Source organism: Schistocerca gregaria, chromosome 2 (assembly GCF_023897955.1).
Source record: "Schistocerca gregaria isolate iqSchGreg1 chromosome 2, iqSchGreg1.2, whole genome shotgun sequence".
NCBI classification, from domain to species: Eukaryota; Metazoa; Arthropoda; class Insecta; order Orthoptera; family Acrididae; genus Schistocerca; species Schistocerca gregaria.
Genome location: NC_064921.1, coordinates 570675121 through 570696265, shown reverse-complemented (window position 1 = coordinate 570696265; position 21145 = coordinate 570675121). Strand labels below are relative to the sequence as shown.

Genomic DNA, 21145 nt, shown 5'->3' with positions numbered 1-21145 from the left:
AGTTAATTAGAGAAAAAATCGGAGGCCTTAGAACTTGGATGTAGCTCGTATATCATCTGGTGACGTCAGATGTCCAACATTTATCATCCATTTTTGAGGTATTTCCCGACATTTGCGATACCATGTGTTTCCTTTTTCATTACTTACCTCAGCGTCATCCACATCGCTTCGGAGGTTTTCAAACGTTAATCAGAATCATTCTGTATACTCCCTATTTCGGTTATCTGGTAGCTACCGTCGTCGCATATCCCAGTTGTCATTGAACAATTGGAAGAGAGAGAAGACAGTTGATGGTTGGAATTCTGACACGTGAGTTTCAGATTATCTGCGAATCCAGTAAGGATGGCAACTGATGGGTTATGCATGGGGATCGTATTCACCTGTACCGCATCAAAACAGCCTGAGTATGACGCAATGAAGGGTCGAAACTGGTAGCGACAAAATAAAATAATTTCATAAGGCTGCTGTAGGTGTTTTTATTTTTTATCAAGAATTCGAAGACAGTTTGCTATAGAGGGGACGGCTTTACGTTAGTCTATTGCCTGCGCTACTCTGGTGGCTAATTGGAAGGTAACTCTAATAGGTGAACGCTAGGAAATACGATCTCTAAGGCTACTGCCTGTGCCATTCCAGTAAGCGACTGGTCGGCAACTCTCTTTGGCGATTGGTAGAGCAAGAGCAAATCGGCAACTAGTATCCACGAGGTAGTGTTTACCTGTAGCGAAGCGTTAAAGCCACACGGCGGTTCTCTTATGGCGGATGTGTGTGTTGCTGAACTCGAGTCAAATGGTGCTGCTGGCTGCCGAACACACGCGCAGTCCGCCGGTCTGGAATCGCTGGCGGCCACGCGCGGTCTTCCGGCTTTGAATAGCTGGCAGCCGCCAGGCCGAACGGTAGCTTACCCCTGTTCTTGCTTTTCGGTTGTTTCATAATTTGAATAGCCTCTATTAGTTTTCGCCACGTCATCCAAGACTGCCACGTTTGTTCGCCAGCCAGCAGCACCACTTGACCGGGGTTTAACAACACAAACAGCAACCGTGAAAGAACTGCCGTGTGGCCTTGACGCTTCGCTGCACGAAAACGCAATCCCATGGCCACTAGCTGCCGATTTGCTATTGCCTACCAGACACCAACCAGAATTCCCTACCAATTTCCTACGATCCACGTGCTAGAGTTGCCTTCCAATCAGCAACCAGAGTAGCACAGGCTACTGTGCAGACACACCTACCGTACAGCCATCCCCCTCCACAACTACCTTTCTTCGAATTGTACAGTGAAATCCCAGGTATGTGACGTCGGTAGCTGCCAGATAACCGAATTAGATAGTATGTGCGGGAAGACATTCTTGAGTATCCTGGAGTTAACAGTCTTGAAGGGGATCGCAGAAGTCGGACGAGGCGTCAGCAATTTAATTGCTCTGGTAGTTTACAATGACGTGACCTAGTACTTTATTCAATATGACGCTGGCCATGGAACATTATGAACTTAACAGAGCTTATCTCTTTGGGGACCCAACAGCGAATGGGGTGATTCGAAAAGAAAGAACTGTTTTCAGTTGTCTATAACAGACGAACTGTGAATGACAGAAAAACATTGCGTATGTCACTTGATATGAGGAAAGCTCAGAATTTTATGTTTGCACAGACACTATACCATACAATCAGCATGAACACTATACGTTGCGCGAGAAACATTCATTTTATTGCACACACTAATCAACAGGACCCTGTTCATTTAATCGGCAACCTCAAAAATTCCATTCTCTGATCTTGAAGAGTAGCTGCCATAGGTGGGACTAAAACTTTCTTTTATAAACTCTCACAAAAAAATCACAATGTGTGTGTGTGTGTGTGTGTGTGTGTGTGTGTGTGTGTGTGTAGGGTGGGGGGGGGGGGGTCTGGTGCCTAAGGCAAAAAACAATGAATAAGGTCTTGTTGTCCACCTCTTCAAATTCACTGTTGTGAGATGGTGTTTTCAAGATAAAGTCGCACCTCAAGCTGAAAGTGAGTGAGGCGCTGTCGTACATAAAAATGAAATCATTGGAACTTTAGTGAAGTTGAGCAAAAAACCAAATTTGCAACGTGTCTGAGTATGATATTCCTGTCAAAATTTCCTCCGCAAAAAGGAAGTTCCGCAAACTAGTGAACAGGAACAGCACAAAACACATTCAGCTTCGTTGAATCCTTGCCATGTTCGACGACGATGCCAGGATGTTCTGACCTCTAAGGTAATACATTGTGGCTGTTAATTTACCCGATAGACGAAACGATTCGTCCGAAAAGATAATACTTTCGGAGAAAATGCCCTCTGCCGTATGCTGAAGAACTGAAATGTAAAATTCGTACCTTCTGCTATGGCCGCTTGGACAATGCTGTACAATGCTGCTGTAAAAGATCACTGTAAGGCTTCATATACAGGTGCCATCTTAGAACACTCCACACCATTGTTTGAGTAAGTCGAAGTCTTGTGGACTTCCGAGGACTCCGTGTGAACGCATGTCTGATACGTTCGACGTTTTCATCAGACGTGTGTTGCTCTCTCCTTTGCATAGCAACCAACTTCCAAGAATTTTTTATGCCAGTCTTTTATCTATTTGTGTAGAGACGACTTCTTGCTGAATCGGCTGCGGAATGTAGGCTGCCCTTAAACAACGAAGTGACTTCGCGCGCAAATTCCAACACAAAATTATTTCTCTTGTGGTGTAGTCGCCATGTTACTACAAACATCAGCACAGTTGTGTCAAAACACCTGAACCTTCCTCTATCCGGTGACACGAGCTATGAGTTTCTGTCTTTTATGGTTCAAATGGCTCTGAGCACTATGGGACTTAATATCTTAGGTCATCAGTCCCCTAGAAGTTAGAACTAGTTAAACCTAACTAATCTAAGGACACCACATACATCCATGCCCGAGGCAGGATTCGAACCTGCGACCGTAGCAGTCGCGCGGTTCCGGACTGCGCGCCTAGAACCGCGAAACCACCGCGGCCGGCTCTGTCTTTTATGGTTGGTGTGTAATTAATAACTGAAACCTATTCTGTCTTTTTGAATCGCCCTGTATAACGCGCCTAATACTCTTACAGTTTTCTGCACACAGAATACACAAATATCATCGCAATCGCAGTGTATCTAGTCACCTATTTTATTCCAAAACTTAGAGGATATAGCACCTAGCCAGACCCATTTATTTCGGAGAGAGTTAATACAAAAATCTGTTTTATTCGAGAGCCGCGTAGTTTGGCGCTGACAACGGCAAGAGATGTAAGAGTCCGCCTCCTACCTTGTGGGGTCCAGCGCAGAGGATCAGCGAGCAGCTGTGAGTGTACCGGCCGCTTTGTGTGGCCGGGAGTTAATAAAGCGAGCGACCCGCAGGAGGCGGCGCAGACACAGGACGGCCGTGCGGTGCGTGTGGAAATAAACTGATACGCCCTCTCTCTCTCGCTCCCTGCACGCACGTCGCCAAGCAACGAGGCGCGGTGGCCTTGGCGGAGTGTGCAGAGAAGATAAGGCCGCAGTCGCCGGCGAGTGTGTTCCTCACAGAGGCCTCTGTGATAGCGCTCCATTTACATACCTTCGTGGGTCGCCTCTTTAATGCTACCTTCCTCCTCTACGGCTCGATCTATCACCCGACGAAGAAATGGCGGAAATGACAGAAAGGTTCAGGAGAGGGATTAAACTTCAGGATGAAAGGACATCAGTGATAAGATCTGCTGAATACGTGCTACTGTCAGTGAAAGTGAAAAATAATTACTTGATACGATATTGCAGTGCCCATATTACCCCGAATTAAGATGCGATGTTCCTTCGGAGATGAATGCATATCGAAGGAACAGGCACTGCGGTGGCTATAGCCGGCAAGAAATGCAAGAAATGTATTCGCAGTTGCGAATATGAACCACTTTCGGCTGTATATTTGAATGACAAAGAAAATTTGTGCCGGGTCGGGACTCGAACCCAGGTTTTCATCGTCGGCATTCCCTTACATAGCTGATGGTTGCCCATATTTGCCACTGCAAATACGAGGGTTATTCGGAAAGTAAGGAACGATCGGTCGCGAAATGGAAAATAAGTGAAAATCTGATGAAGCTTTCCACAGATGCGTTGGGCACTGTGTCTAGTACGCCCGTCGATCGCATCATGTCGCTCTTTTCAGTTCTGAACTCACAGTGAGAACGTAAAGATGGCTAGAAATTAGCGGCTCCCGTCAAGTATGAGGGACTGGCGACAGATTTCACCTGAAGCTATGCAATCCACATTACACACCTGTCATGCGGTTCGTTCTACACGACAATTCTCGGCCGCATTCTGCAGGGGCAATTAAGATGCTCCTGCAGCGTTTTCGATGGGAAGTGTTTGACCACCCACAATACAGCTCGTAATTGTCTACCCCTGAGGTTCATCTCTGCTCAGATGAACAGCTGGCTATGAAAATAATATTTTGACACAGACAACGAGCCGCAGTCTAGAGAAGAAAATTGTCAAAAAGTACTGGCGGCTGTCGTCTATAACGAGGGAATTGAAAAGTTGGTACAACGCTACGACTGATGTTTAAGTCTTAGCGGCGACTGTGTAGAGAAGTAGCTGGAAGGTGTAGCTAACCGTTGCAAATGAAACAGTTTTGATTATCAATATTTGGCAGCCTTGACCTATTAACTCGACAGTTCGGTAATGTTCACCTGCCTTCTTTGGAATTAATACATTATTCTTTAACTGTTATTTCGCCTGTCCCATGACAATAATTCTGAGGGAATGTCGTCTATTTTAGGTGCCTTGTTTCCACTCTAGGTCTTTTAGTGCTCTTCAAATTATTCTCGCACTATCTAATCTCCCACCTCATCTTCGCCCACTTCTTCTTCTTCTTCTTCTCCTCCTCTTTCTGTAACACAGTCCTCAAGTTTGGTTATCTTATATTGAACACCTGTAAATTATTTCTACCTTTCAATTCCTCTTTCTTGGCTGATTACTTGGTTGCTATCCGATCACCTATTTCTGTTTTCTCCATAGGTATCTTTAATTTTCCTATTGGTGACATTTGTCTTTCCCTAGTCATCTTTATATCCACAGCCTTTCATTTCTTTTCTAGCTAATCTTGCTTTGTCATTTTCTCTTTCTTTCAATCTTATTTTTTAAACATGCGTGTTCCCTTTAGCCGTCTTTATTTGCTAGATTTTTATACTTTCCTCCATCAGTTACGTTGTATACCTCGTGTGTAGCGCATTGCTGTTTATTTTGCCTTCTCTTCTTGCCTTTCTGATCTTCTGTTGCTTTCACGATTTTCTCTCTCAAAGTTATATTCAGCCTTCTATTTTCGTCCTTTCCCTTGTATCATTCAGTCGTTTCGTATTGCTCCCTTCGAAATTCTGAACAACCTCTGGTTCTTTCAATGTTCTTTCCTTTTTTCAATGTTCTTTCCTTCCTCGTTGATTTCCTACTGTTCTGCTCTTTCTGAAGTTTTAATCTGCGATTTATGACCAATATTATAAGAAGGATAAACGGCAAACAGCACGCACAGAAATTTGACTGCCGCAGGATCATGGCCTTTGCGATTGTTGTTGAATAGTACCACAATACTGCTTGCCGCATTGGTTGGGTTACCAGGACTATCACGAGAATATAGAATCAGTTGGTTTAGGACAGCAATATCCAACGGCATGCACGGCTTAAAGAGTTCCATGAGACTAGCGACCGGTAGGCAGACAGTGTTGTTCTTCATGCGCCTTAGGAAATGTGTGTTTCCTACACTAAAGTATCAATATGGACAGCGCGACAATGCCTGCAGCCTGTCTGCACTTGGAAAGTTAGCCAGATGGGCTTTAAATGACTGTTCTATATGCTGTTTTTGTAACCAGGTAATGGTTTGGATGACGACACAGAGGAATCGAAATAGGTGAACCGTTTTTAGCTCATCCAATGCGATAAGACAACTGTGAATGAGAAGATATTTATAAAATATACGACATGCTCTCATTTGATAAATACAAATTTATTTCAGAAATGTCTCGTAGTAGCCAAGGAGCCAACGTCTGATGTATGTCTTATCCTTTCACGGAAAAATCATTAATGTAATTTGCGTATTTGAGCATTTGTGCATTCACATCCGCTGTACTGCTACCATCAGCTACAGTATGACTTTTGAAGTTCTTTACTGTAGTTACATGTAACTCCATTTCATCACCAACAATCTTATCTATGCTCTGATTTCCATCTTTCATACATACAACTTTTTTATTTGCGTTAGTAATTTCCAACCCGTCAGTTTCCATTAGGATTAGGGCCTGCTGCTTGATATTTATCTACGTTTTGCTGTTCGCATAAAGTCGGGCCTCCATTGAGTAGTTCAAAATACAGTCTTCCCGTTGGCAGTCAGGGTGGACAAAATAAAACACGAACGAAAAATATTTGTAAGATTGAGGTGAAACTGACCCTTATTGCTGAACAGGAGAACTGCTTATCACAGAAAATGCTGGAACACGTGATTTCGATGCACCAGTTGGCTACTGTCACACGTCCACAAAGGCGCTTCCCCCGCATCTTCTGTCCCGAATACTTCACTGTACGTTTACGTCTGAGTGAGTGAAAAGAGCAGGCGCGTTAAGGGAGGACGTTCATGAAATTGAACGAAAATGTAAGTTTTAAGTTTTTTTTTATTTATTCGTAAAACACTTGGACAATAAGTTCACGAGGTTTCAATGATGAAATCTTACCCGAAGTGGCTGAAAAAAAAAAAAAAAACTGTGTGAAGCAACTTCCCTGACATGCCCACTTTTTGAAACTTCAATAGTAGCTCGTTGAACAACGATTCCGTGAATTACGTTCAAGAAAACTTCTACAGGATACATCTAGAAGGCTGTGACATATATATGCTACTTACAAAAAGCGTACATCGCAAAATGCACAGTCCAAATGAGTATATAAATTCGCTCGTATGGAAACTATGCTCTAAAATCACGTTTTCTTCTGCTACAGTCGTTAGAATTCCACCTTACGATGCAGTTTTTCTGTTTAATGATGGGAACGTGGAGATGATGAAGGTAATACAGAGAGTGGGTTTTAAGATAAATCTCACTCAAGATATCCTGAAAGGTTACTGATGCAGCAACACGATGGCTCCGACGCCGACTAGTACCACGCGGGCGTATAGGTCCTCCCAGGAATATCGCACTGAACGGAGATTATGTTGGAATTTGAATAAAACCAACCTGCTTTCATAAAAAAAAAGTGTCGCATTAGTTATTGAACGCCCTCGTAGAATCATTTTTATGGGATATTGTTTGAAACGGACTGACGTTTGGATGGAAAGGCCAAAAACACACAAATGAAATCACTAAAAACCAATGAAGAGCGCAATCCACAGATGTAGATAAACTGCCTGCAATAGGTGTTATTTGTTTTATATAAGGAATGAAGAGTTCACTATAATTCTACTACAACCTTGTCTTCAATTCTGCCCAGTACAACCGTTTCATCCCACTGTTGACAATTTCTGTGAATTTATTGACTGTATTCTTCTACGTCCAAACTGAACAGTAGTGGAGGTAAGCCCCGTCTCCCCCGATTCGTGAGCCGGGAGGCTCGGGGATGCGAAAGGTAGGTTGGCTCTCTCCTACAGGAGGACAGCAGAAGCGGAAGCGGATTATCCTGCTGCTGCCGCCGCCGTGCGGTCGACTCGAGTCGCCTCGCTGGCCGCTTCATCAGGCTGCAGAGAGGGTGACGATAATCGAGTTTTCGGCCGCTCAGCAACATCAAAGGGCCGGCGCCTCCGCCGCCACCGGCGCAGCCAAGTCTCCGGCATGCTAAGGCTGCCGAGGTAACCGCCAGCGCCTACCTGCCAGCCCATCTCACTCTAGCATATTTACGCTACTGACGCCTGCGCCGAGCACCGAAACGAGAAACACGATCTGGACACCTGCGCAGTCCCACTGACAACTGTCCCACACCGACCAGGAAGTGCTCTGACTGCTCCTAGGAATCTGAGTCGATAACGGCCTACGAGAATTCTCTAAACCAGTAGCCTCCATTTACGAAGGTCAACCAAATAAAACCTTATTTATTACTACACGAATTACGTAATACATTAAATTTAAATTATACAGTGACAAGAAAAAAATCGCAACACAAAATGAGCCGTGTCGGCTCGTATGGGGTGATTCGTTTTTCCTCTCGTCGCCGGGCGGCACTCTTGCGCCGCATCTTCCGGTTTGAAACGATTTGCGAGACTGGCGAGTGTGGAATGAACACTCGCTGGGGACGAGGACGAAGGGCGTCCACTGGAGGAAACTTCTGCTGCCACGCGCCGGTGGCCGGTGTCTTGACCAATTCGCTCTGAGGGAACCCTTGCAACCGGAATGACTTTGATTATGATTAGCTCTTTCCGGTGCGCTGAAACAGTACCTCTTTGCTGTTGCCGAGTCGTGTTTTGTGATCTAGTTTGGTGGAGTTAGTTGGCTCTGTTGTTGCTGCCCTGCCCTGTGTGATTCTTCCCAGAGTTGTGTATTTGTGCTCTCCGGGAAGTTTGGGTACGCCATTAGTGTGGTCTGTATCGCTTATAGAATCTGTTTGAGCCTGCCCACCTAGATTTTTACGGGACTCCCTGTGCTGCTTTCGTGAAATGTAACTTAACTGTGATCCCGACTGTGACGATTGTTTTTTTACTGTTTGGTCTTAAGATACCTCGAGTAGCGCAGTTATTTTTGGCGTGGCGAACCTTCTCCCTTAATAGTGTTTCTCCTTGCCAATAGATGCCTGACATCATTACAGTCACCGTTTGCGCAAGTGGTGCTATCATTAACATTAATGTTCAATGCGCTCTTTTAATTATGTTTCAGATTCTGATCTGGCCAGATCTATTAGTACACCAGGTGCCCTGCTGTATAGCTATGAAAATTTCTGTTTTCACACTCTTGAGTGTTGTAAGGCACGATTCCTTACCTCATTCTTCGTGTCTAATTGGGTTGGTTATTGGTTGTTTTGGGGGGGAGGAGACCAGACAGCAAGGTCATCGGTCTCGTCGGATTAGGGAAGGAAGTCGGCCGTACCCTTTGAAAGGAACCATTCCGGCATTTGCCTGGAGCGATTTAGGCAAATCACGGAAAACCTAAAGCAGGATGGCCGGACGCGGGATTGAACCGTCGTCCTTCCGAATGAGAGTCCAGTGTGCTAACCACTGCTCCACCTAGCTCGGTCCGCCTAATTGGGTCTGCGGACCGTCTTGTACTGGTATCTGAACGTTATATTATTGGTGTAACCAGGATTTCAACTCGGAAGGGAGTTATCTGATATCTACTAAACTATGTTCGTTGCTTGGTTATATTAATACACTTATTCTTGATTCTCACCAGTGTTTAAATTGTAATATTCTTGAAATTTTTAGTTAAGTCTGTTAATCGCCGTTTGTCGACTGTTGTGCCTTATTCTGGAATGATTGTTGAGGCAGCTATTGCTGAAACTGTGTTATCGTACAAGCTGACCTGTTGCTATTTCTAGGCGTCTCGTCATATGACGCTTATTTTGTGAGCGCCCTCATCTTGCCTGTTGGGTCAACTGCTGTTTCTGCAGTCTATACGTGCAACTGGCCTTGCCTGCAAGGTTGAGGGCATCGGCGGTACGCTATTACTGGCTGGCATTTAGGATTCGCCGCTGACGTTGTCCTTTGCGAAGTTGCACTGCGGCACAGTGACTGCTGCTTCAATAAGTCGTCTTCACTGGTTTTAGCATTTTTTGCCTGGTTTGGGTCCCTTCGTGCCGTGCCCGTCTGCATGAAGCATTTCCCAGTCAGCCGGACCATTTGCCGGCCCTTGTATTTCCCTAATTTTGTTCTCTCAAAGGAAAGTGCTAGATATTGGTCTGTAATTTAAAACCATCCTTTTAGCTTTGATATTTAAATTTATTAAAACATTTTACCTCTTACTAAATTTGTGGCTATCATTGTTACATTTGACCTTCAAGAATATTGCTTTAAATTCTTAAGGGTCCTCAAGGACAGCGTTGAATCTTGGGTCTCTAATTTAAAAACCATTGTGTTAGCCTGGGACATTTACGTTGACATATTTGTTTAAACACTTTGTCTATCTTCGTAAAATCGGTTAAGCCATGATGCTCATTTAAATTTGAAGTATTCCAATCAGTGTTTTAAGAACTGCTGATCTCTAAAAGATTATTTTATTTTATTGTTATTGCTTTTTTAAAAAAATTAATAAACGTGAATCAATTGACAAACAATGAATGTCGTAGCCTGGAGTCTAGCCCTTACATGAATACCTGTTAACCTAGCTTGCTGGAGCTCACTAAGGAGGACTTCTGCGACAAACACGAAAGTTAGGCCTATTTCTACATCTGAAAGGTGATGTGTATTCACATTTAGTTCCATTTGCATAAGAGTGGCGCTAGCAGTGCCCTGTGAGGATGCAAATCAGGTTTGCTTTGAATACACGCTCTAACGGTTGTGAGCTTTATTTAGCTTTCTTTGACAATGGACATGGTGAGCTGATGTTAGTCATGAATGCCTGTAAGGCGACAAAGACGCCATTATCAGCACCTCACTGAGTTTGAACGAGGTCGTGTAATAGGGATACGAGAAGCTGATTGTTCCCTCTGCGATACTGAAGAAAGACTTGGCAGAAATGTATGCACTGTACAATGTTTGCTTGCATCGCTGGTCGCGAGAAAGTACGGTCACAAGCAGACCAGGATCCGAAGGCCATGTGGCACTAGCGAGAGGAAAGGACATCGTGTTCGGCGTATGTTTCTGTCGCAGGTACTGCATCTACAGCAGCAATTTGAGCAGAAGCTGTCACCTCAGTAACACGACATACTGCTACAAATCGGTTACTTCAAGAACTATTCGGAGCCAGAAGTCCTGTATCGTGCATTCCATTGATCCCAGACCACCACCATTTGTTTCTTCAGCGGTGTCAAGCGAGAGCTCATTGGAGGGGAGGACGTCTGTTGTGTTTTCTGATGACAGCTGATTCTGCCTCGGTGCCAGTGACGGCAGTGTGTTGATTAGGAGTCCAGTTGTGGACCTGTAAACAGTCTCTCTCCATGCTAGACAATACTGCACCTCTATACCTAGAGTTACGGTCTGGGGTGTGGTCTCGTATGACAGTAGGAGCACTCTCGCTGTTATCCCACTCACCCTACCTGTCTGTTGTGCAGCCTTTCATGAACAGCATTCCAGGAAGTGTTTTCCAACGGAACAATCAATGACGACGTGTACTGTAAGGACTGCTGAGAAAGTTAGGAAAAATAGTTTTGTTTAGCAACAATGACAGTATACAAATAAACGAGTATCTGAACAGACAACATCAAGTACTCAGTGCTGAGGTCGAAGACAAGCGAGAAAAATTCAAAAGCATCGTTCGATACGCCTTAGACGAGAATGTTATGAGCAAGGATTGAAGGGATGGGAAAGTCGCACAGTGGTTCAATAACAGCGTTAGAAAGTTCCTGCGTAAGCAAAGAACGCTTCACTTAAGATTTAGAAGACGTTAAAACCTAACTGACGAACAAAAGCCGAATGAAACGAAAATAAATGGAAGATGAGCACTGAGAGAAGCGTTGAATGAGTTTTACAGCAAAATTATGCCAATCGACCTAACGAAAAACTCGAAGTACTCTACGTTTTACGTAAAATCAGTAAGTTGTTCGAAATCATTACCTCAGTCAGTGATCACACTGATGTCGAAACGGAGGATGACAGAAGGCCGAAATATTGAATTCGGTCTCGTGAAATTATTTCTCCGCGGAAGGTTGTAACGTGTTCGCTCGTTTCAGTCGTCGCACGAAGGCCGGAATGTCATATTCAGACAAGTGATCGCGGAATAGAAAAGCGACTACAATAGCACTGTAGTGGAAAGGCTTCTGAACCAGTTACTGTAACAGTAAGACACTACTTGTACCCGTATGGCTGAGGTTTTTGAGATGGATGAAAATAGTGTGGTGCCAAAAAGCGTAACTCTGTGGCACCTGCGACAATTTTAGCCAGATTTTGTATACACATTGGAGTGAAATGTATGTGATATTTTCGTACGTGGGCGAAGCCGCAGACAAGAAGGTAGTGCTCCATACATTCCCGAGGTTGTAACTTACTGTCCTATACACGGAAATGGATTTTGCTTTCTGCAGCATATTTCCTCAACATTGAGAAGCCGAACGAAACAAAATTATCGTCACATTTTACATATTGTAGAATGTTAATCACATAATAGGTGTCCCAAAACACCGACAACGCATAGTATGTTGCACGGGAAGGAAACTGATCGGTTTTCAAGAAGGAACCCATACCTGGAAATGCATGCCTTGGGCGCTCGAGAGCGTCGAAGTTTGAGAAGGAGCGGGTATGACGGTTTGTTCAGATTAGTGTTGGTGTCTTAATACGGAGTTTATGCAATCCTTTAGCCATCAATGTTCTGCAGATGGACGATGTGAGTGTAATAACATTCTTGCGCATGCGCTACGTTCCTCCACACGGCCCTTCTGTGCTTCCTGCTGCGTACCTTCTGTCGTCTGCCAGTGCAGTAACGTCGTTGACAGCAGTCCGACATGTACCACTACACAGTTGCGGAAATGACCGATATGGTGCTTGCATACGGCAAAGCGGACTGCAATGGGAAAGGCGCTGCAATATTGTATGCAGAACGTTTTCCAAACAGACGTACCCCACATAATTTCACGTTCGCGGCCATCGAGAGATACCTCATAGAAGAAAGTACGTTGCACGTAGGTATTTTCTGCCTGAAGTGTGTCCATTGTACAATAAAGTAGAAGCACTTTGTGTTTGGTACTTGCAGACACTGTCCCTATTCTACTGTTTGTCCTCTGGTAGGTGCCGAAACGTGAAGCAGGTCGCCTACGATCGGCCTGAACAGTATAGTTGGAGGAGAAAATGCTGACAATGTTCGAAGTGGACCCAGCCACAGGCTTTCGGCAGGTGGCATAGGAGCTACATGTTGGTAAAAGTGCAGCGTGGCGTGTTGTCCATGAATATCGGCTCCATCTGCTGAAAGTTTAAGGATTAGAGGAGGACGAATACCACGGCGGGTACAGTCTGCGCAGTGGTACTTAAACAACAGTGAATACTCCAGGTGGTCGAGCAGTTCTAGGCGCTTCAGTCCAGAACCACGCGGCTGCTACGGTCGCCGGTTCGAATTCTGCCTCGGGCATAGATGTGTGTGATATCCTTAGGTTAGTTAGGTTTAAGTAGTTCGAAGTCTAGGGGACTGATGACCTCAGATGTTAAGTCCCATAGTGCTTAGAGCCATTTGAAACATTTTTGAATACTCCAGCTACAATTCCCGAGATTTGGTAGTATTAACCGATGATGCACGTTTACTAGAAACGACATATTAAACTTGCAGAACATGCATGTTTGGACGGACAAAAATTCGAGTGCAGGGATAGTTGGCGGTCATATCATTGGGTCATATCTACTGCTAAACAGACTAACAGAACCGGTCTACTTCACATTTATTAGAGATTTTTTGCCTGATCTATCGGATGTAGTGCCACGAGATGTTCGGATAGACATACGGCTGCAACATTTTGATATCAATGTGCGGGATCATCTCAACACCGTATATCAAAATCGATGGATTGGTAGAGGTGTACCAGTTTAATGGCCAGTAGGTCGCCAGATCTTACACTTTCCGGCTATTTTCTGTGGGTTAGTATGGAGAATACAGTGTATGGCACACCTGTAACGTCAGCGGAGGGTCGTACTGCTGGATTCCACGGAGCGAATGATATAGTTAAAAGGCAACCGCACGTATTCAAATGGTTCAGACGGCTCTGAGCACTATGGGACTTAACATCTGAGGTCATCAGTGCCCTAGAACATAGGTTAGTAAGATTTAAGTAGTTCTAAGGACATCACACACATCCTTACCCGATTCGAACCCGCGAGCGTAGCGGTCGCACGGTTCCAGACTGAAGCGCCTAGAACCGCTCGGCCACTTCGGCCGGCCAACCACACGTATTGGCTCATGTGAGTGAGGCTCAGCACCACCGATGGAGGTTCTGCAAGGATGTAGGAGGTACGCAGTTCGAAACCCATTTGTCACGTAGACAGCGCAATGTGCTACTCACGTTAGCCTTACTGACGTCATTTTGAACACACACTCAAATCAGACTTAGACACTCTCCAGCGACCAACCCATGCGTTTCCGGTTATTGGTTCCTTCTTGAAAACCGATCATGTGCCTTCCCGCAGAAAATACTAAGCGTGTCGGTGTTTTTTTTAAATACCCTGTAGTTCCCTTATTAAATGTACACACATAAAAAAAGGTTTTGCATTACCCCTCTTCCCAGAACTCCTGAAGATAGATGTTGACTGTCGATATTGTATCACAGACACAGTCCCTTTGACTGTTCAGAGATGTCACTAAACCCGCCCAAAGATGTTAACAAGCATGCATGAGCAGCACCTATCAGTTCCAGTCATTCCACCAGGAAGGAGGTACACGGCTCGTGTTGTCTGTAGTTCAACCATGCCTAGACGGTCAATACCGCGGTTCGATCCCGTCCGCATTGTTACTTTGTGCCACGAAGAGCTCTCAAGAAGGGAAGTGTCCAGGCGTCTCGGAGTGAACCAAAGCTATGTTGTTCGGACATGGAGGAGATACAGAGAGACCGGAACTGTCATGCCTCGCTCAGGCCGCCCAAGGGCTACTACTGCAGTGGATGACCGTTACCTACGGATTATGCCTCGAAGGAACCCCGGCAGCAACGCCACCATGCTGAATAATGCTTTTCGTGCAGGCACAGGACGTTGTGGTACTACTCAAACTGTGCGCAATAGGCTGCATGATGCGCAACTTCACTCCCGACATCAATGGCGAGGTCCATCTTTGTAACCACGACATCATGCAACGCGGTACAGATGGGACCAACAACATGCCGAATGGACCCCTCAGGATTGAGATCACGCTCTCTTCATCGATGAGTGTCGCATATGCCTTCAACAACGCAATCGTCAGAGACTTGTTTGGAGGCAACCCGGTCAGGCTCAACGCCTTAGACACACTGTCCAGAGAGTGCAGCAAGGTAGAGGTCCCTGCTGATTTGGGGTGGCATTATGTGGGGCCGACGTACGCCGTTAGTAGTCAAGGAAGGTGCCGTAACGGCTGCACGATGCGTCAATGCCATCCTCCGATCGATAGTGCATCCATATCGGCAGCATCGTGCACATCCTGAGGTTCATTGAACCCTCTGCCAGGCACTTTATTGTGAACAGTAGAGTAATCACGTAGATGTAGATTTCCTTCAGGATAATGACATCGCTCGACCAGAGTGGCCAGCATGTTCTCCAGACATGAACCATATCGAACATGCCTGGGATAGATTGAAAAGGACTGTTTATGGACGACATGACCCACCAACCACTTTACATCTACATCCATACTCCGCAAGCCACCAGACGGTGTGTGGCGGAGGGTACCCTGAGTGCCTCTATCGGTTCTCCCTTCTATTCCAGTCTCGTATTCTTCGTGGAAAGAAGGATTGTCGGTATGCCTCTGTGTGGGCTCTAATCTCTCTGATTTTATCCTCATGGTCTCTTCGCAAGATATACGTAGGAGGGAGCAATATACTGCTTGACTCTTCGGTGAAAATATGTTCTCGAAACTTTAACAAAAGCCCGTACGGAGCTACTAAGCTTCTCTCCTGCAGAGTTTTCCACTGGAGTTATCTATCATCTCCGTAACGCTTTCGAGATTACTAAATGATCCTGTAACGAAGCGCGTTGCTCTCCGTTGGATCTACTCTATCTCTTCCATCAACCCTATCTGGTACGGATCCCACACTGCCGAGCAGCACTCAAGCAGTGGGCGAACAAGCGTACTGTAACCTACTTTCTTTGTTTTCGGATTGCATTTCTTTAGGATTCTTCCAATGAATCTCAGTCTGGCATCTGCTTTACCAACGATCAACTTCATATGGCCATTTCATTTTAAATCACTCCGAATGCGTACTCCCAGATAATTTATGGAATTAACTACTTCCAGTTGCTGACCTGCTATGTTGTAGCTAAATGATAAGAGATCTATCTTTCTATGTATTCGCAGCACATTACACTTGTCTACATTGAGATTCAATTGCGATTCCCTGCACCATGCGTCAATTCGCTGCAGTTCCTCCTGCATTTCAGTACAATTTTTCATTGTTGCAACCTCTCGATGTATTACAGCATGATCCGCAAAAAGCCTCAGTAACTTCCGATGTCATCCACAAGGTCATTTATGTATACTGTGAATAGCAACGGTCCTATGACACTCCCCTGTGGCACACCTGAAATCACTCTTACTTCGGAAGACTTTTCACCACTGAGAATGACATGCTGCGTTCTGTTATCTAGGAACTCACTCTGAGGGATCTACGACTAATCGCCGTTGAGGAGTGGAAAAATCTGGACCAACAGTGCTTTGATGAACTTGTGGATAGTATGCCACAACGAATACAGGCATGCATCAATGGAAGAGGACGTGCTACTGGGTATTAGAGGTACTGGTGTGTACAGCAGTCTGGTCCACCACCTCTGAAAGTCTCGCTGTGTGGTGGTAAAACATGCAATGTGTGGTTTTCATGAGCAATAAAAAGGGTGGAAATGACGTTTATGTTGACCTCTATTCCAATTTTCTGTACCGGTTCCGGAACTCAAAGAAAAAAAAAAAAGGACCCGAGGTGATGCAAAACTTTTTTTTTTATGTTTGTACATTAATAACCATAATGTTAATTCACATTGTCATGCTACACTTCCGAACGTAAAAAGCGTTGAATTGTGTGTTTGTCAATTTATTGAAGAGAAGTGTTGGCAGATACAATGATTTTATACGCATCATTATTTGTATCGCATACAATACACGGACAGGGGACATATTATGAAGCAAAAGTTCCAATAGATGTAATGACAAAGAATTTCCATTATGTCGATTTGTGGCAGCTTTCGGTAAGTACGTAACTAACTTTCGTTAATGCAACGAAAGACAACCGAGTCTAAATAAGACGGTAGTTGACACTACAAGAATAGAAGGACCGCCTGATTGTCCAGAAGACCAGCAATGTTCCCACGCTCCATCTTTAACCAGCACAGGAGACAAAAAGACATCTAACGTCTCCATAAGACTGTGCATTCAAGCCAATGTAGCGGCGAATTGGTAACAGTAGTGACTTAAACAATAATAACCGTCATAATCGATCGCCTGAATGCTAAAAATAGACGAAATCGCAAAACTGACATTGTCCTTTAATTTTTAACCACAGAGTGATGATTTATTTCGTATATCCGCATCTGCGCAGGCTTTTATCCACAAAGTCAGTGTTAGTGTTGATACCCGCAACTATGTCTCAGAGTGCCAAAAGTACGTCCAGCTGGTTTGAATATTTGCGGAGAAACGGTCGCTGCACATCGACGTGTGTGTAAACAGTAATTTCAACATCGTGCTCTATCTGCGGCAAAGTTTATACGGTGAACGTTCCAATACAACATATATTTCTTAATTTCCCGAAATGCTCCTGTCTTATCACAAATTTGCGATGCTATTTCTGTGATATTTTAACATACAGCAATGACGACTTAGATTTCGAAACTGGTGAAAACCGAAAACGTTGTTATACTAAACTATGATTAGAAATGAATTTGTTTTATGGCAAAATCGCTGCTACCTCGCCGTCATATGGCTAATTAACACAAAGACGACGATAGTGAACGTAGTCATTTTTTCGCTATGTAAAAGTAGCGGGTTATTAGAATTTTCCACTACCTCAAATAGGTACAGTTGGCTTAAAATCTGGCAGTGCTATATGTAGGAGGGGGGACGACGAGATGGGAACGTTGTAAGGTACGCTGAAGCGTTCACTCAACAGCCACTTTTTATTTCTGGTGGGGCAAACAGTTTTACGACAGAGATGGATAAATATACATAGAACCAAGTACATCCAAGGTTCCTACTGAGGTCACAGAAGTTAGTATGTGTATGTGTGTGTGTGTGTGTGGAAAGGGGGGGGGGGTGCGGGCTATTACACTCACTAATAAAAAAAAATGTGAAAAACGGTGAAATGTTTCAGAAATGATTTGTGTAAAAGTAACATATAAAACAGACTGGAGAAACATCTGATGCGCCTTTGAATGACACTCTAAATCATGTAAAGAAAATGATGCGCATCAAATGTTTCTTGAATCTGTTTTATACCTCGCTTTTAGACAAACCATTTCCAAACATTTCACCGTTTTTTCCAAATCTTTTTTATTTTAGAGTTTTGTTCAGAAAACGTAAAGTATGACATATTTAAATACCGTTTGCTATACGATTATTATAAAGGGCGATAAAAAAATTTCTGAGTTCGTTGCTGCAGCTTATATGTAACCCAGGGCGACTATGATGGGGGTATACGCGTATAAAAAGGTATAAGGCAAAATATCCTGGGAAACTGCAATAAGGAGCGCTGCTGCTGGCTCATGGTAACGCACAGCCTCATATCGCAAAAAGCGTAAAGCAGAAGTTATGCCAATTCAAGTGGTCGGCACGAGTAGGCGCCATATATAATCCAGATCACGCCTTCGGACCCTTGAAAAGAGCTTGAAGAGCGAGCATTTCTGTCGGACGAGAATGTGCAGCAGTCAGTTATGGACTTCTTTACGCAGCAGGACACGGTGCTTTACCAGAAGGATATCTTCCACCGAGTGAATCAGTGGGACGACTACATCACTCTTCACGGCTATTTTGCCTGATTGGCCTAACGATTCTGAACTGTACGGCCTTCGAAGGGAGCTTTCAGATCACCCCTCATATTAAGATTTATATACATCGAAAATGTTTAATTTATGCTGTAATTTTACATTTACTTTATTGTTTCAACTAGCAACTAAGCAAGAATCCCTCAATTTTTACACCAGTGGAACTTATGTAGCGCAAAATATCTAGAACTGGATGGGACGAACTTTTTCACACTTCGTTTACATAGCTAGCAACAGTTTTTCGTGAAATGTTTCCATCTTCTCTCAAAACATTAATTAATTTTTTCATAATTAACCTTGTCAATCGGCAAAGGCACAATCCCCAAGGAAATACAATCGCGTACAATATGCCAAGACAAACAATTCCTTAGTAATATGAGCAGCGTAGTGTGTTTTGGTCCTAAGTCGTACACGAAGAAATTAGTTGATCCAGATGGTAAATCATGGAATGTAAGGACGTCGGATTGATTTTATGAAACGAATAGCATCTGCACTGACAAGTGAAATCAATAGGTAGGTGGTATTCATTATAAAATTCACCAGTTCGTCTCAGTGCTGAATTTATCTTACAGTCTATTTAATCCTACAAAAGCAACTGATATTTATGATTCGTTTCACATAGTATCGTATAAAAGTAATGTAAATGTATTGCTATTAGTACACTTTGTGAGCTGTCGCTACAGTTTTCTCGCGAAACAAATTTTGCCAGTCCAACAACAGTTCTAATTAAAAATTTTGCAAAGACAAATGTTTTACAGTTGAGGTAACTCAAGAGTATCATTCTAATTCATGATGTAAATATCAGAAAATAAGTCTTACGTCTAAGCGTCGGTGAAGACACTTCACTACAGCTGCACCAAGGGTCACTCACTTGAAAGAATAAGAAACGGAATTAATTGAACTGGATATGTGAATTGTAAACTATAGTTATTAAACACAAAATTTTATAGTGTCTTTACATTTCCGGATAAAGACCCTGAAAACAAATTGTTCCATGAGCTGATTTGCTAGCAGAAAAATCACATGAAATAGTGTTTACCAGGATTAAAATTTAGCTGCAGTGTAGAAATTGATTTAACAGTAAACAAAAGTGACAGTTGATAGCTGTATGTTAATGAACTCTTCCAGTAGTTTTAGAAAGTTTAAAAATTAAACCACAGGTGGCAGAATACTCAGGAAATATAGTCAATCTACAAAATACACCGCATACAAATCGCTCGTGCTATCAATCCAAGAATGTTGCTCTAGTGTGGGGGGACCTGTACCAAATAATCACAATTTTGTTTGGCCGATGGGAGCTAGTAGAGAAGAGGCCGAAAGAACTGAACTGACAGTTACGTGAAGATGGACTATTCCGTCAAAACCTACTTTGAAAGTTTCGTACAACGTTAAGTAATGAATCTAGAAATATTCTACAACACTCTTTATATCGCCTCCACAGGGATCACGCAGACACTATTAGACTTTTACTGGGCGCACACAGACACTTAAGCAATCATTCTTCCTGCGCCCTTGTGTAAGTGAAAGGGGTTCAAATGGTTCAAATGGCTCTGAGCACTATGGGACTTAACATCTGTGGTCATCAGTCCCCTAGAACTTAGAACTATTTAAACCTAACTAACCTAAGGATATCACACACATCCAAGCCCGAGGCAGGATTCGAACCTGCGACCGTAGCGGTCACGCGGTTCCAGACTGAAGCGCCTAGAACCGCACGGCCACACGGCCGGCTAATGAAAGGGGAAAAGCCCTAATAAGTACTACGATGTACAGTACCGTCTACCATGCACTTCACAGCGCTTTGTACAGTATCGATGTTTGGAGTGATGTTTCAAGCATTTTGTGAAAATTTTATGACCATTAGCGACGAGAATGAGAGTTTACAGGGTACAGAATTGGATATCCAAGAAACTCCGCGCTGTCGTTGATACACAAAGTGACAGTTTGGGAACGCTACCGAGCACGTTGATTTTCATACGAGACTTTTGGATTGCATTCTTCATGCTAATGGATTATTCCGTAGCTTGTTTCACATTTAAAGGTTGAAAACAAACACACTGCATTTAGTCCCACTAATGTTTGTTTACTATTAACCGATTTTCAGCTTATTAGGCTACTGACTACCGTTGGCGAAACAACTGTCTCAGCATACTTGTACGTGAATGTGTTAAATAATTGCCCAACTTACATTTCATGACAGTGTAAGAAGGGTTCACTCTGAAGTAAGTCCTCCACCATTCTCATTCAAATATCAGGAAGTACGAGCGCGAATATCATTTTTCCATAAGTCCATCAGCTTGCCACACAAATCACGTTCGAGTTATTCAAATGTGTATGAAATATTATGGGACTTAACTGCTAAGGTCATCAGTCCTTACTCTTACACACTACTTAACCTAAAGTATCCTAAGGACAAACA

At 43.7% G+C, this 21145-nt stretch overlaps 1 protein-coding gene across 4 annotated transcripts in view; it reads right to left on the bottom strand.

The window, feature by feature from the left end:
• Positions 1-21145, bottom strand: part of LOC126332942 (pleckstrin homology-like domain family B member 1) — a 996704-nt gene that overhangs the window by 334224 nt on the left and 641335 nt on the right. For 2 of the 4 annotated variants that reach the window (XM_049996694.1, XM_049996696.1), the window contains exon 1: positions 3280-3420. The exons of the other annotated variants lie outside the window; for them this stretch is intronic. The gene's annotated coding sequence lies outside the window, so the exon portion shown is untranslated. Of the gene's footprint in view, positions 1-3279; positions 3421-21145 lie in introns of those variants that run through there. 4 annotated transcript variants of the gene reach the window in all.